This window comes from Engystomops pustulosus, chromosome 5, assembly GCF_040894005.1.
Source record: "Engystomops pustulosus chromosome 5, aEngPut4.maternal, whole genome shotgun sequence".
Lineage (NCBI taxonomy): Eukaryota > Metazoa > Chordata > Amphibia > Anura > Leptodactylidae > Engystomops > Engystomops pustulosus.
Window position 1 is genome coordinate 205,734,657 of NC_092415.1, and position 14,955 is coordinate 205,749,611.

Sequence of the window (14,955 nt, forward strand, 5' to 3'; positions counted from 1 at the left end):
GTATATAGCCCGCCAGCCCCTGTTTTATATAGCCTGCCAGCCCCCTTTATTATATAGCCTGCCAGCTCTCTTTATTATATAGCCTGCCAGAGCCCTGTAGTATATAGCCTTCCAGCCCCTGTAGTATATAGCCTGCCAGCCCCTGTAGTATATAGCCTGCCAGCCCCCCTGTAGTACATAGCCTGCCAGCCCCCCTGTAGTATATAGCCTGCCAGCCCCTATAGTATATAGCCTGCCAGCTCCCTGCAGTATATAGCCAGCCAGCCCCCTGTAGTATATAGCCCGCCAGCCCCTTTTTTATATAGCCTGCCAGCCCCCTGTAGTATATAGCCCGCCAGCCCCTGTTTTATATAGCCTGCCAGCCCCCTGTAGTATATAGCCTGCCAGCCCCCTTTATTATAAAGCCTGCCAGTTCTCTTTATTATATAGCCTGCCAAAGCCCTGTAGTATATAGCCTTCCAGCCCCTGTAGTATATAGCCTGCCAGCCCCTGTAGTATATAGCCTGCCAGCCCCCCTGTAGTATATAGCCTGCCAGCCCCTGTAGTTTATAGCCAGCCAGCCCCTGTAGTATATAGCCTGCCAGCCCCCTGTAGTATATAGCCAACCCGCCCCTGTAGTATATAGCCTGCCCGCCCCTGTAATATATAGCCTGCCAGCCCCCTGTAGTATATAGCCAGCCAGCCCCCTGTAGTATATAGCCAGCCAGCCCCCTGTAGTATATGGCCTGCAAGCCCCCTGTAGTATATAGCCTGCTAGCCCCTGCAGTAAATAGCCAAGCTGCCTCCTGTAGTATATAGCCAGCTAGCCCCCTGTAGTATATAGCCCGCCAGCCCCTGTTTTATATAGCCTGCCAGCCCCCTGTAGTATATAGCCCGCCAGCCCCTGTTTTATATAGCCTGCCAGCCCCCTGTAGTATATAGCCTGCCAGCCCCCTTTATTATATAGCCTGCCAGCTCTCTTTATTATATAGCCTGCCAGAGCCCTGTAGTATATAGCCTTCCAGCCCCTGTAGTATATAGCCTGCCAGCCTCCTGTAAGTATATAGCCTGACAGCCCCCTGTAAGTATATAGCCTTCCAGCCCCTGTAGTATATAGCCTGCCAGCCCCTGTAGTATATAGCCTGCCAGCCCCCCTGTAGTATATAGCCTGCCAGCCCCTGTAGTATATAGCCTGCCAGCTCCCTGCAGTATATAGCCAGCCAGCCCCCTGTAGTATATAGCTTGCCAGCCCCTGTAGTATATAGCCTGCTAGCCCCTGCAGTAAATAGCCAAGCTGCCTCCTGTAGTATATAGCCATCCAGCCCCCCTGTAGTATATAGCCAGCCAGCCCCTGTAGTATATAGCCTGCCAGCCCCCTTTATTATATAGCCTGCCAGCCCCCTGTAGTATATAGCCTGCCAGCCCCCTGTAGTATATAGCCTGCCAGCCGCTGTAGTATATAGCCTGCCAGCCCCCTTTATTATATAGCCTTCCAGACCCCTGTAGTATATAGCCTGCAAGCCCCCTGTCATATATAGCCAGCCACCCCCTGTCATATATAGCCAGCCACCCCCCTGTCGTATATAGCTAGCCAGCCCCTGTAGTATATCCTGGCAGCCTCACAGTATATGGCCAGCCAGCCCCCAATAGTGTTTAGCCAGCCCCCTGTAGTACACAGCCTGTCAGCCCTCTTTAGTATATAGTCTGTCAGCCCCCTGTAGTATAAAGTCTGTCAGCCCCTTGTAGTATATAGCCTGGCAGTCCCATAGTTTATAGCCAGCCAACCCCTGCAGTATACAGCCTGCCATCCCCCTGTAGTATATAGCCTACCAGCCCCCTGCAGTATACAGCCTGCCAGCCCCCTGTAGTACATAGCCTGCCAGCCCCCTGTAGTACATAGCCTGCCAGCCCCCTGTAGTACATAGCCTGCCAGCCCCCTGTAGTATATAGCCTGCCAGCCCCCTGTAGTATATAGCCTGCCAGCCCCCTGTAGTACATAGCCTGACAGACCCTGTAGTATATAGCCTGCCAGCCCACTGTAGTTTATAGCCTGTCAGCACCCTATAGTATATAGCCAGCTAGCCTGCCATGTAGTATATAGGCAGCCAGCCCGCCATGTAGTATATAGCCTGGCAGCCCCATAGTATATAGCCAGGCTTCCCTCTGTAGTAAACAAAAAATGTACGGTGTTCTCACCTTTTCCTCGTCCCTTGTAGGTCCTCTTCTGCTTCCGATTCTCTGGTGCCTCCTCGGGTCCTTTTTCTGCTTCTCTTCGGGTCTTTGCGCTCGGCAATGACGTCAGCCGCGTGACGACATCATTAGTTTGTGAGCCGCTGGCATCTCGAGGGGGTCCCAAGAGGAGACAAAGGACCCGAGGAGGCACCGGATCATCGGAAGCAGAAGAGGACCTACAGGGGAGGGGGGGGGGGGGGGCGTCAGAAAGGTGAGTACAGTGTTTAGAAACAAGTATAAGCCGAGTTAGGGTTTTCCAACAATTTGGTGCTGAAAAACTGGGCTTATACTCGAATATACGGCTGCTGTATGTGGCCTTGTATCATCGTCCAGAAAATCGACTTTGATTTCACACAAAACAAATCGAATGGCTTATTATGTGATCACTTCATTCAAGTGTCACTGGGGCTCATCCACTAAGGGTCCGTAGGACGCATTTTCGTCGGGTTTCCCGATGATTTCTGACGGTGTACTTTGCACCAGTATCATTCTGGAGTAAATGGGGCAGATTTACTAAGGGTCCGAATCGCTCTTTTTTGTCGGGTTTCGTCGCCCAAACCTATGTTAAAAAATGTTTACAAAAATGTGAACACAAAAGTGTTATTGATGTTGGATGAACTTTCCCTTTGGCTGATCCTCCTCCTGATGGACGCCAGGGTTTCAGGTTCACTGACTTTAAGGTCGCTTCACCTTTTCTGCAATTAGATTGATGCCAAACGTAATATCCAAATGTTCAGATACTTTTTCCAATATATATATATTTTCTGCGCTTCCCTCCTTTCTTTCCGTCTTCATACGTTGGTTGATCCATCATTCCCACCATGTTCTTTATGATTTTTGGATGCGATGGCTTTGCGCTTTTTTTTATTGTTTTTGCTCGATTCTGTAAAGCAACATTTTAGCATTTAGATATTTTTACGGTGATCACAGATTTATTTTAATATTCGTAATGAAACATTGTGTCGCGGGTGCTCCTAACTCACCTCTCCACACTCCTGCTCCAGTCTCGGCTTCCCAGTGCGTGCGTCCCCGTCTTCTAGGGTGCATGTGTGCCGGCGCTCGTAAGTTTAAAGGGCCAGCACTCCACTGATTGGTGCTGGCTGCCCCCGGATTCTGATAAAAGCCGGCCTCTCCCAGCATTCCCTGCCGGATCTTCATGCTCTATGCCAGTGATGGCGAACCTTTTGGAGACCGAGTGCCCAAAGTACAACCAAAAACCACTTATATTTTGCATACTGCCAACATGACAATGTAAGCAGTTACTTATTGATCCCTGCTGTATCACAGGCTTTAACCGTATCGGCGTCCTGAGTTCAACAATACAATAGAAAGATGATGGAGAACTTGGATTCAGAGGAACAACCAGGGTTCGCAGAGCAGGCGCTCCAACAATAATGTCTGTCCACACTTTCTTGTTCCTCCTGTAGCCCTGGCAGCCTAGGATGTTCCTTTAAAATGGCGCTGAGCATTGCACGTTGTGGGCTGTATTGGATTGCATGAGGAAGCCCTGAGTACTGTCTGGCAAACTCTTTGTTGGGGTTAAGGCCTGGGTGCCCACAGAAAGGGCTCCGAGTGCCACCTCTGGCACCCGTGCCATAGGTTCGCCACCACTGCTCTATGCCATCGAGAAACCTTTGTCCTGTGCCTAGTGCTTGTGATTGGATTTCCTGATCTGTTCCCGTTTACGCTCCTCCGCTGCCAGCTCTGCCTCTGACCCCAAACCTGACCCCGACCACGAGATTGCCTGCCGACCCTGTATTTCGACCTTGGCAGCCACCGCGGACAAGTCGCACCGATGGAACGACATGGTGGTGCCACACCGCATCAAGTCCAACCCGCTTTGCGGCGGGCTCTGGCGAAGACCAGGTGCCAATAAGATTACGGTCCTAGGTATCTGTTTATGTCATCGTCCGTGGCGATCCAGGGGGTCCACTACCCCTGATTCCTGACACATTGGGCCACATTTACTTACCTGATCCTGTCGCGATCCCCGAGGTGCGTTGTCCGATGAGGATGAAGTCTGCCGCGATTCACCAAGATCATGTGCCCGATATCCTGCATGTGTCGCTCCCCTGCTCAGGTCCCTGGAGTTCACCTTCTCCTTCCTGGTGCATGTAAGTGCATTGTCCGTGTATAACGCGCTGTGCGGGGAGTCACTAAGATCGTGCGTCCGATATCCTGCATGTGTCACTTCCCCACTCAGGTCCCCGGAGTTCACCTTCTTCTTCCTGGTGCATGTAAGTGCATTGTCCGTGTATAATGCGCTGTGCGGGGAGTCACTAAGATCCTGCGCCCGATATCCTGCATGTGTCGCTTCCCCGCTCAGGTCCCCGGAGTTCGCCTCCTTCTTCCTGGTGCATGTAAGTGCATTGTCCGTGTATAATGTGCTGTGCGGGGAGTCACTAAGATCGTGCGACCGATATCCTGCATGTGTCACTTCCCCGCTCAGGTCCCCGGAGTTCACCTTCTTCTTCCTGGTGCATGTAAGTGCATTGTCCGTGTATAATGCGCTGTGCGGGGAGTCACTAAGATTGTGCGCCCAATATCCTGCATGTGTCACTTCCCCGCTCAGGTCCCCGGAGTTCACCTTCTTCTTCCTGGTGCATGTAAGTGCATTGTCCGTGTATAATGCGCTGTGCGGGGAGTCACTAAGATCGTGTGCCCGATATCCTGCATGTGTCGCTTCCCCGCTCAGGTCCCCGGAGTTCACCTTCTTCTTCCTGGTGCATGTAAGTGCATTGTCCGTGTATAATGCGCTGTGCGGGGAGTCACTAAGATCGTGCGCCCGATATCCTGCATGTGTCACTTCCCCGCTCAGGTCCCTGGAGTTCACCTTCTTCTTCCCGGTGCATGTAAGTGCATTGTCCGTGTATAATGCGCTGTGCGGGGAGTCACTAAGATCCTGCGCCCGATATCCTGCATGTGTCGCTTCCCCGCTCAGGTCCCCAGAGTTCACCTTCTTCTTCCTGGTGCATGTAAGTCCGAATCAGTCGGGTTGTCCGTCGGCCACGCCCCCGATTTGTGTCACATGAAAGTCGGCACGATTGTGCCAAAATACGGTCAGGTGCACCAAAAACCCCAGTTAAATACAGCTTAAAACGGAAAAAGTCGGGAAACCCGACGAAAATGCGCTGTGCTGACCCTTAGTAAATAAGCCCAATTGTATGTGACATCAATGTTGTCATGAAATAGAATCTGGTTTAGATCTGTGAGAATGTGACCTGACATTACTGTAAAGTTGTACGCTTCTCTTTAAACATGATCCCTTTTACTGCAATATGATTTATCTGTCTCATTTCATTTTGTCCTGAGGGCCGATATAATGTCCTCAAAGTTTGTTGCTGTTGGGTTGTGGCCTATTCACCATATGGACTAAACCAACACCACTAAATAAGGAAATCAAGTGTTACCAGCCATACATACTGAATAGCCGCCTTATACTATATATGCCCCATAGATTGGATGTGTCTGATAGTTACCCTTATCACCCTATCCTGCAACTATTCAAGATGTTGCCACAGTACATCCTATAGAAGCCCATGGTAACTATCATTAGTTAGTCACAGATGTTGTAGCCACCAGACACCGAGCGATGCAGACAGGACACGTGTAGCCAGCAGCAGACTGATACTACGACCCTGTGACACTACGACCCTGTCTCTGGCCAGGATTCACATTAATCTGACCTCAAAAGTTCATGATCGTGTTTCAAAATTAACACATAAAGAAATGTGTTCTGGATGAGCAAACAACACAGGAGGTGGTTCTTGCTTCTGTTACTGAACTGTGCGGAATAAAGGACACACTAATGGCTTGATATTATAGCACCAGGGTGATCTGTGGGGGTATGGCCTCCAGTCCACAAACCCCCTGTGAGTGCCATATGGGGTATCCCTTCAACATCTTTGGGGCAACAAACTCTGTTACCTTGGTGTCCCTGGCAGTTGTGGCCAAACTCTATTATAGGGGACAAGCCTACAGCGCCAAGAGCATTGAGGTGTCAGGGTTCTGGGTCTGTGGACCCTCAGGACCACCGTGGGAGATGGTATTAGCCGACACCTGGGACCGGAGTCTAAGTGGCCCCTGGTGTTCACCAGAGCCCGCCGCAAAGCGGAACACAGTCCAAGTCCGGCATGACAGCGGGAGAACAGTGTAGGAAGGAACACAAAGCAGGAGCAGGAACTGAAACACAGGAACAGGACGGGCGCGCGCACGTGCCCTAGGGACCGGGGATGCTTGCGCGACCTAGCCGGGACCAGAGCCGGATCGTGGAGAGGTAAGTGCGGGTTGGTCCAAGTTGAAGACAGATGGGTTCAGTGCGGTACCGGACCAGAGAGAAGCTGTCCACTTACTGAGGAGGAGGCAAGAGGTTGCTTAAGGCGAACCATGAACCGCACGTCTATCCGAGTGGCCAGGGTGATGAGACCACTCAGAGTAGCCAGCAGGTCACGGGCGGCCAAAGCGTCTTTGCCAGGGTGTGGAACTTGACAGCATAATCGCCCACTGATGAGTCTCCTTGGTGCAGGTTGAACAGCGCTGTTTCAGCTGAGGAGGCTCGTGCAGATTCCTCTAACACGGACTGCAATTTAGCCAGGAATGCAGTATGGGTGGCTGTGACTGGATCGCCTCTGTCCCATAGAGGAGTAGCCCAGGCCAAGGCCTTCCCGGAGAGCAGACTTACAATGAATGCCACCTTGGAGCAGTCGGTGACAAACTGGGATGGCATCAGTTTTATGTGCAGGGAGCACTGGGTAATAAAGACCCTGCACAGCTTGGGATCGGCCATCATACTTGTCAGGTGGACAGGCCGGGGTGAGTGGAGAAGTCGCAGGAGCCTGATGCTGGTGCTTAGAGGAAAGCAGCTGTTACAGCGCAGCGGCAACTTGGCCTAGTGGTTCTCCTAGAGAAGCAATCTGTTCAGACTACTGGGTGACAATATACAGCTGATATATGTCCCCCATAGACGCCAATGGGCGCACAGCGGCCATCGGGACCGGTACGGTGCTGCACATGTGCGGCACCGTACCCCAGAAAAAGATAGGACATGTCCTATCTCTCTCCGTAGTACGGTGCCGTGCGCCATATGTTCCTATGTTCCTCTCCCCGTCGTGCTAAAATGTGTATTTTAGGGTTCTTTCACATGGCTGTTTGCGGCCGCATGTACGTACCCATAGATGGCAATAGCGGCACGGCGGCGATACGGTGCCACACATATTGGGCACCGATCCAGGCCGCACACCGCAAAGAGAAAGAGCTTGCTGTATTTTTCTGTGAGTGTGCGGCCGTGCGGCGCTGTTTTCTATGGAGGGAGGAGGGGCCCCCTCCTCTCCAGCACACGGCGGGCATACTGTGTCTGAAGGCACCCTTATATAGTAACGTGTCTCACACTGAAATGTGTCACCGACCTGAACTGTTAGGGACAGAGCGTCTCCTGTGCTCCTTCTAGTTCTCTTGCGTTGTTCATTGTGCGCTTAATGTGTAAAGTTGTTTGTGTCACGTGATTGTTATTTAGTTTTTTCATAGCGCCAAGATTGCCACGTGCTTGCGCCTTTTAAGTCGGAATGAAGCACTTGAAACAAATAACTAACAAATGTTGCACAGAAAATGGTTATGATGTTTATAATGTGTTAGGTATGTGCATGTATGTGTTGTAGATCCACTTTTCTCATATCGTATTTGGTTGAATAAAACAGTTTTGTTCTGATGTGTGTGGAACATTTTTGCACGAGAGACACAAGAGGCCAACACATTTGGAAGATGTCAGAGGATGAAATAGTGAATCGTCTCTACAACCTTATGTTTCATTCCGTTACTATTTGCTCGTTAGATCACCAGATATTGTTTGCATTCAAAATACAAAATGTACAATAAATCCATGAACCCAGCGAGGATTCCGTGCTCCGAGAAGAGTGATTACAAGTAACACTACACTCACACTAACAACAGAGCTGGTGACTTATCACCATCCATGGCCACCGGGAATAAAGTCAAGAATGGAGGTTTATCCGAGGTTTCATCTATAATGTTTATGTTGCATTTTCAACACATTTTGCATCCATTATGGACATTTTTTGAAATCCGTTTTCCATGTGTTAATACAAAAAGGCACATTCGTGGCTGCTGGAGGCCATGTTGCAGGGCTCGGCCACTGCTCATCCTTTCCTCCTTGCACAAAGGCAGAGGTATTAGTCCTACTGCTGGGTTGTTGTCCTCCTAAGGCTACATTCACACGACCGTATGATTTCTCCATTCCTGTATTTACGGGCCGTATGAGCCCGTATATACGTGACGTTTTTCATCCGTATGCAGCACGTATTTAACCCGTATTTTATACATGCCCATAGACTTTTAGGGCATACAGAACTGAAATACGGGAGATAATAGGACATGCTCTATATTTTTATACGGCCAGTATACGGTCCGTACACTCCAGTGTCAAAAACGGCAATATAAATGGTTGGACGTATTGTCCATTGAAATGAATGTGGCCGTATGTAACCCGTAAAAAAACGGTACGTATACGGCCGTTTTTATACGTCCGTGTGAATGTAGCCTAAGGCCCCTCCACATCTCCTGGTGTACTGGTCTGTCTCCTGGTATCTCCTCCATGTCTCCTGGTGTACTGGCCTGTCTCCTGGTATCTGCTCCTCCTCCACATCTCCTGGTGTACTGGTCTGTCTCCTGGTATCTCCTCCCCGTCTCCTGGTGTACAGGCCTGTCTCCTGGTATCTGCTCCCCGTCTCCTGATGTACTGGCCTGTCTCCTGGTATCTCCTCCCCGTCTCCTGGTGTACTGGCCTGTCTCCTGGTATCTCCTCCCCGTCTCCTGGTGTACTGGCCTGTCTCCTGGTATCTCCTCCACATCTCCTGGTGTACTGGTCTGTCTCCTGGTATCTCCTCCATGTCTCCTGGTATCTGCTCCTCCTCCACATCTCCTGGTGTACTGGTCTGTCTCCTGGTATCTCCTCCATGTCTCCTGGTGTACTGGCCTGTCTCCTGGTATCTGCTCCTCCTCCACATCTCCTGGTGTACTGGCCTGTCTCCTGGTATCTGCTCCTCCTCCACATCTCCTGGTGTACTGGTCTGTCTCCTGGTATCTCCTCCATGTCTCCTGGTGTACTGGCCTGTTTCCTGGTATCTGCTCCTCCTCCACATCTCCTGGTGTACTGGTCTGTCTCCTGGTATCTCCTCCCCGTCTCCTGGTGTACAGGCCTGTCTCCTGGTATCTCCTCCCCGTCTCCTGGTGTACTGGCCTGTCTCCTGGTATCTGCTCCCCCTCCACATCTCCTGGTGTACTGGTCTGTCTCCTGGTATCTCCTCCCCGTCTCCTGGTGTACTGGCCTGTCTCCTGGTGTACTGGCCTGTCTCCTGGTATACTGGCCTGTCTCCTGGTATCTCCCCCCCGTCTCCTGGTGTACTGGCCTGTCTCCTGGTATCTGCTCCCCCTCCACATCTCCTGGTCCTCTCCTTTCCTGGAGCTGCTCAGGCTTCCTCACAATTTTGATTCTCAAGTCCTCAGGCAGTTCTTTGGTCTTTCTTTTCTCCGTGCTCAATGTGGGACACAAGGACACAGGACGGAGGGCGAGTCAACTTTAATCCATTTCAACTGCCACCAAGTGTGATTTAGTTATTGCCCCCACCTGGTAGGTGCCACAGGTAAGTTACAGGGGATGTTAATTACACAAATTACACAAGCATCACATGATTATTCAAACAGCGCCAATACTTGTGTCCACCCCCGTATTTATGTTTGGTGTGGAATTTGGCTTTTTGACAAATTAAATGAAGATAATAAGACCAAAGAATTTCTGATTGCAATTAATTTAGGAAAAAACTGGGTATTATCTGACAGAATTGCAGGGGTGCCAGCACTGTATATGTTATTAGTCTCCATCTTCCCTCCCATATCTATTGTGAGCCCTCAGGGCAGGGTCCTCCTTCCACTTGTCTCCTGATCTCTGTAGATTTGTACTTCTACCATGTCCCGGGTGCCCTGCGACCCATGCCCCTCTCTGTTCCCCAGGCCCCCCCCCCCCCGCTCACTCTTCTCGCTTTGATACAGCGCTGGCTCAGTTCTGTTTAAATTCCAGCCTCTTCCATTGTCCCTTGCCGAATCTTTGTGCCTCACAGCCATAGAGAAAGCTTGTCTGAACTTCCGCTACGTCCCAGACTCTGATCCTGTGCTGCCTGTCCTGACCTTACGCTACGTCCCCGACTCTGATCCTGTGCTGCCTGTCTAAACCTTCCGCTACGTCACGGACTCTGATGCTGTACTGCCTTTCCTGCCCTTACGCTACGTCCCCGACTCTGATCCAGTGCTGCCTGTCTAAACCTTCCGCTACGTCGCGGACTCTGATGCTGTACTGCCTTTCCTGACCTTCCGCTACGTCCCCGACTCTGATCCAGTGCTGCCTGTCTAAACCTTCCGCTACGTCGCGGACTCTGATGCTGTACTGCCTTTCCTGCCCTTACGCTACGTCCCCGACTCTGATCCAGTGCTGCCTGTCCTGAGCTTCCGCTATGTCCCCGACTCTGATCCTGTGCTGCCTGTCTCGACCTCCTGTCTGTCCCTGACCACGGTTTTGCCTGACAATTCTGCACCACACCTTGGGCAAAATCGTGTCTGTGGAGCGACCTGGTGGTACCACGCCGCAGCAAGTCCAACCCGCTTTGTGGCGGGCTTTGGTAAAAACCTGGTACCACTTAGACTCGTCTGTGGTGGTACGGGGGGTCCAGTAACCCTGGTGTCTGACATTGTATTTGTTCTTGTCTTTATGTAATGTATGTGAACCCGTTACAGATTGGACAGCACCAGGGAATCACTGCTGCTCTCTATCTCTCTATATATCTATATAATAATCTGGGCCAGCGCTAGGGGCAGAAGTACATTCAGCACTCAATGATTTATAAACTGCTGCGTTATAAAAAGAATATTTTGCAATAATGTCCGATTGTACCTGAGATTGTCGTAGGAAGAGATCCAAGATGTCTGACAGTAACCTCTCCCAGAGAGCAGGATGGTACCTGGCGCTGACCCAGACACACATGGCATTGTTACATGAAGGCTACAGGCCTGTCACTGCTGCCAGGGATTGCTACACATCACTCATCAACTTCTACAGATCCTCCTGACCCTGTACCATGTATCATCCATAACGTGATATTATTACACTGCAGACATCCCGGCCCCTCCTGACCCTGTACCATGTATCATCCATAACATATGATATTATTACACTGCAGACATCCCCGCCCCTCCTGACCCTGTACCATTTATCATCCATAACATGTGATATTATTACACTGCAGACATCCCTCCCCTCCTGACCCTGTACCATGTATCCTCCATAACATGTGATATTATTACACTGCAGACATCCCAGCCCCTCCTGACCCTGTACCATGTATCATCCATAGCATGTGATATTATTACACTGCAGACATCCCGACCCCTCCTGACCCTGTACCATGTATCATCCATAACATGTGATATTATTACACTGCAGAGATCCTGGCCCCTCCTGACCCTGTACCATGTATCATCCATAACATGTGATATTATTACACTGCAGACATCCCGGCCCCTCCTGACCCTGTACCATGCATCATCCATAATGTGATATTATTACACTGCAGACATCCCGGCCCCTCCTGACCCTGTACCATGTATCATCCATAACATGTGATATTATTACACTGCAGACATCCCTGCCCCTCCTGAACCTGTACCATGTATCATCCATAACATGTGATATTATTACACTGCAGACATCCCGGCCCCTCCTGACCCTGTACCATGTATCATCCATAACATGTGATATTATTACACTGCAGACATCCCGGCCCCTCCTGACCCTGTACCATGTATCATCCATAACATGTGATATTATTACACTGCAGACATCCCGGCCCCTCCTGACCATGTACCATGTATCATCCATAACATGTGATATTATTACACTGCAGACATCCCGTCCCCTCCTGACCCTGTACCATGTATCATCCATAACATGTGATATTATTACAGACATCCCGGCCCCTCCTGACCCTGTACCATGTATCATCCATAACATGTGATATTATTACACTGCAGACATCCCGTGCCCCTCCTGACCCTGTACCATGTATCATCCATAACATGTGATATTATTACACTGCAGACATCCCGGCCCCTCCTGACCCTGCACCATGTATCATCCATAACATGTGATATTATTACACTGCAGACACCCCCACCCCTCCTGACCCTGTACCATGTATCATCCATAACATGTGATATTATTACACTGCAGACATCCCGCCCCTCCTGACCCTGTACCATGTATCATCCATAACATGTGATATTATTACACTGCAGACATCCCGGCCCCTCCTGACCCTGTACCATGTATCATCCATAACATGTGATATTATTACACTGCAGACATCCCGGCCCCACCTGACCCTGTACCATGTATCATCCATAACGTGTGATATTATTACACTGCAGACACCCCGCCCCTCCTGACCCTGTACCATGTATCATCCATAACATGTAATATTATTACACTGCAGACATCCCTCCCCTCCTGACCCTGTACCATGTATCATCCATAACATGTGATATTATTACACTGCAGACATCCTGACCCCTCCTGACCCTGTACCATGTATCATCCATAACATGTGATATTATTACACTGCAGACATCCCGGCCCCTCCTGACCCTGTACCATGTATTATCCATAACATGTGATATTATTACACTGCAGACATCCCGGCCCCTCCTGACCCTGTACCATGTATTATCCATAACATGTGATATTATTACACTGCAGACATCCCTGCCACTCCTGACCCTGTACCATGTATCATCCATAACATGTGATATTATTACACTGCAGACATCCCGGCCCCTCTTGACCCTGTACCATGTATCATCCATAACATGTGATATTATTACACTGTAGACATCCCAGCCCCTCCTGACCCTGTACCATGTATCATCCATAACATGTGATATTATTACACTGCAGACATCTCAGTCCCTCCTGACCCTGTACCATGTATCATCCATAACACGTGATATTATTACACTGCAGACATCCCGACCCCTCCTGACCCTGCACCATGAATCATCCATAACATGTGATATTATTACACTGCAGACATCCCGGCCCCTCCTGACCCTGTACCATGTATCATCCATAACATGTGATATTATTACACTGCAGACATCCCGGCCCCTCCTGACCCTGTACCATGTATCATCCATAACATGTGATATTATTACACTGCAGACATCCCGGCCCCTCCTGACCCTGCACCATGTATCATCCATAACATGTGATATTATTACACTGCAGACATCCAGGCCCCTCCTGACCCTGCACCGTGCATCATCCATAACATGTGATATTATTACACTGCAGACATCCCGGCCCCTCTTGACCCTGCACCGTGCATCATCCATAACATGTGATATTATTACACTGCAGACATCCCGGCCCCTCCTGACCCTGCACCGTGTATCATCCATAACATGTGATATTATTACACTGCAGACATCCCAGCCCCTCCTGACCCTGTACCATGTATCATCCATAACATGTGATATTATTACACTGCAGACATCCCGGCCCCTCCTGACCCTGTACCATGTATCATCCATAACATGTGATATTATTACACTGCAAACATCCCGGCCCCTCCTGACCCTGCACCATGTATCATCTATAACATGTGATATTATTACACTGCAGACATCCCGACTCCTCCTGACCCTGTACCATGTATCATCCATAACATGTGATATTATTACACTGCAGACATCCCGGCCCCTCTTGACCCTGTACCATGTATCATCCATAACATGTGATATTATTACACTGCAAACATCCCGGCCCCTCCTGACCCTGTACCATGTATCATCCATAACATGTGATATTATTACACTGCAGACATCCCGGCCCCTCCTGACCCTGTACCATGTATCAGCCATAATATGTGATATAATTACACTGCAGACATCCCGGCCCCTCCTGACCCTGTACCATGTATCATCCATAACGTGATATTATTACACTGCAGACATCCCAGCCCCTCCTGACCGTGTACCATGTATCATCCATAACATGTGATATTATTACACTGCAGACATCCCCGCCCCTCCTGACCCTGTACCATGTATCATCCATAACATGTGATATTATTACACTGCAGACATCCCAACCCCTCCTGACCCTGTAGCATGTATCATCCATAACATGTGATATTATTACACTACAGACATCCCAGCCCCTCCTGACCCTGCACCATGTATCATCCATAACATGTGATATTATTACACTGCAGATATCCGGCCCCTCCTGACCCTGTACCATGTATCATCCATAACATGTGATATTTTTACACTGCAGACATCCCGGCCCCTCCTGACCCTGTACCATGTATCATTCATAGCATGTGATATTATTACACTGCAGACATCCCGGCCCCTCCTGACCCTGTACCATGTATCATCCATAACTTGTGATTTTTCACAAAGGAGCATCACTCTTCCTCCTTGTATCTACCTGTGTGTCTCCTGGGACATCTCAGCCTGGGTCAGTCCATATGTCTCATGCACTACATGGCCTGTACTCATGACTCATGATTAATAATATCTGCCTGATAACTGGCGGCGACTTAAAGGTGTAAAGTATCGGCGCTCCTGTGCGGCTGCCAAGATGCTGCGAGGAAATGATTAACAGCAGGATCTGGATAA

At 49.8% G+C, this 14,955-nt stretch overlaps 1 protein-coding gene across 1 annotated transcript in view; it reads right to left on the bottom strand.

The window, feature by feature from the left end:
• Nucleotides 1-14,955, bottom strand: part of RPS23 (ribosomal protein S23) — a 415,955-nt gene that overhangs the window by 27,519 nt on the left and 373,481 nt on the right. The window lies entirely within an intron of this gene.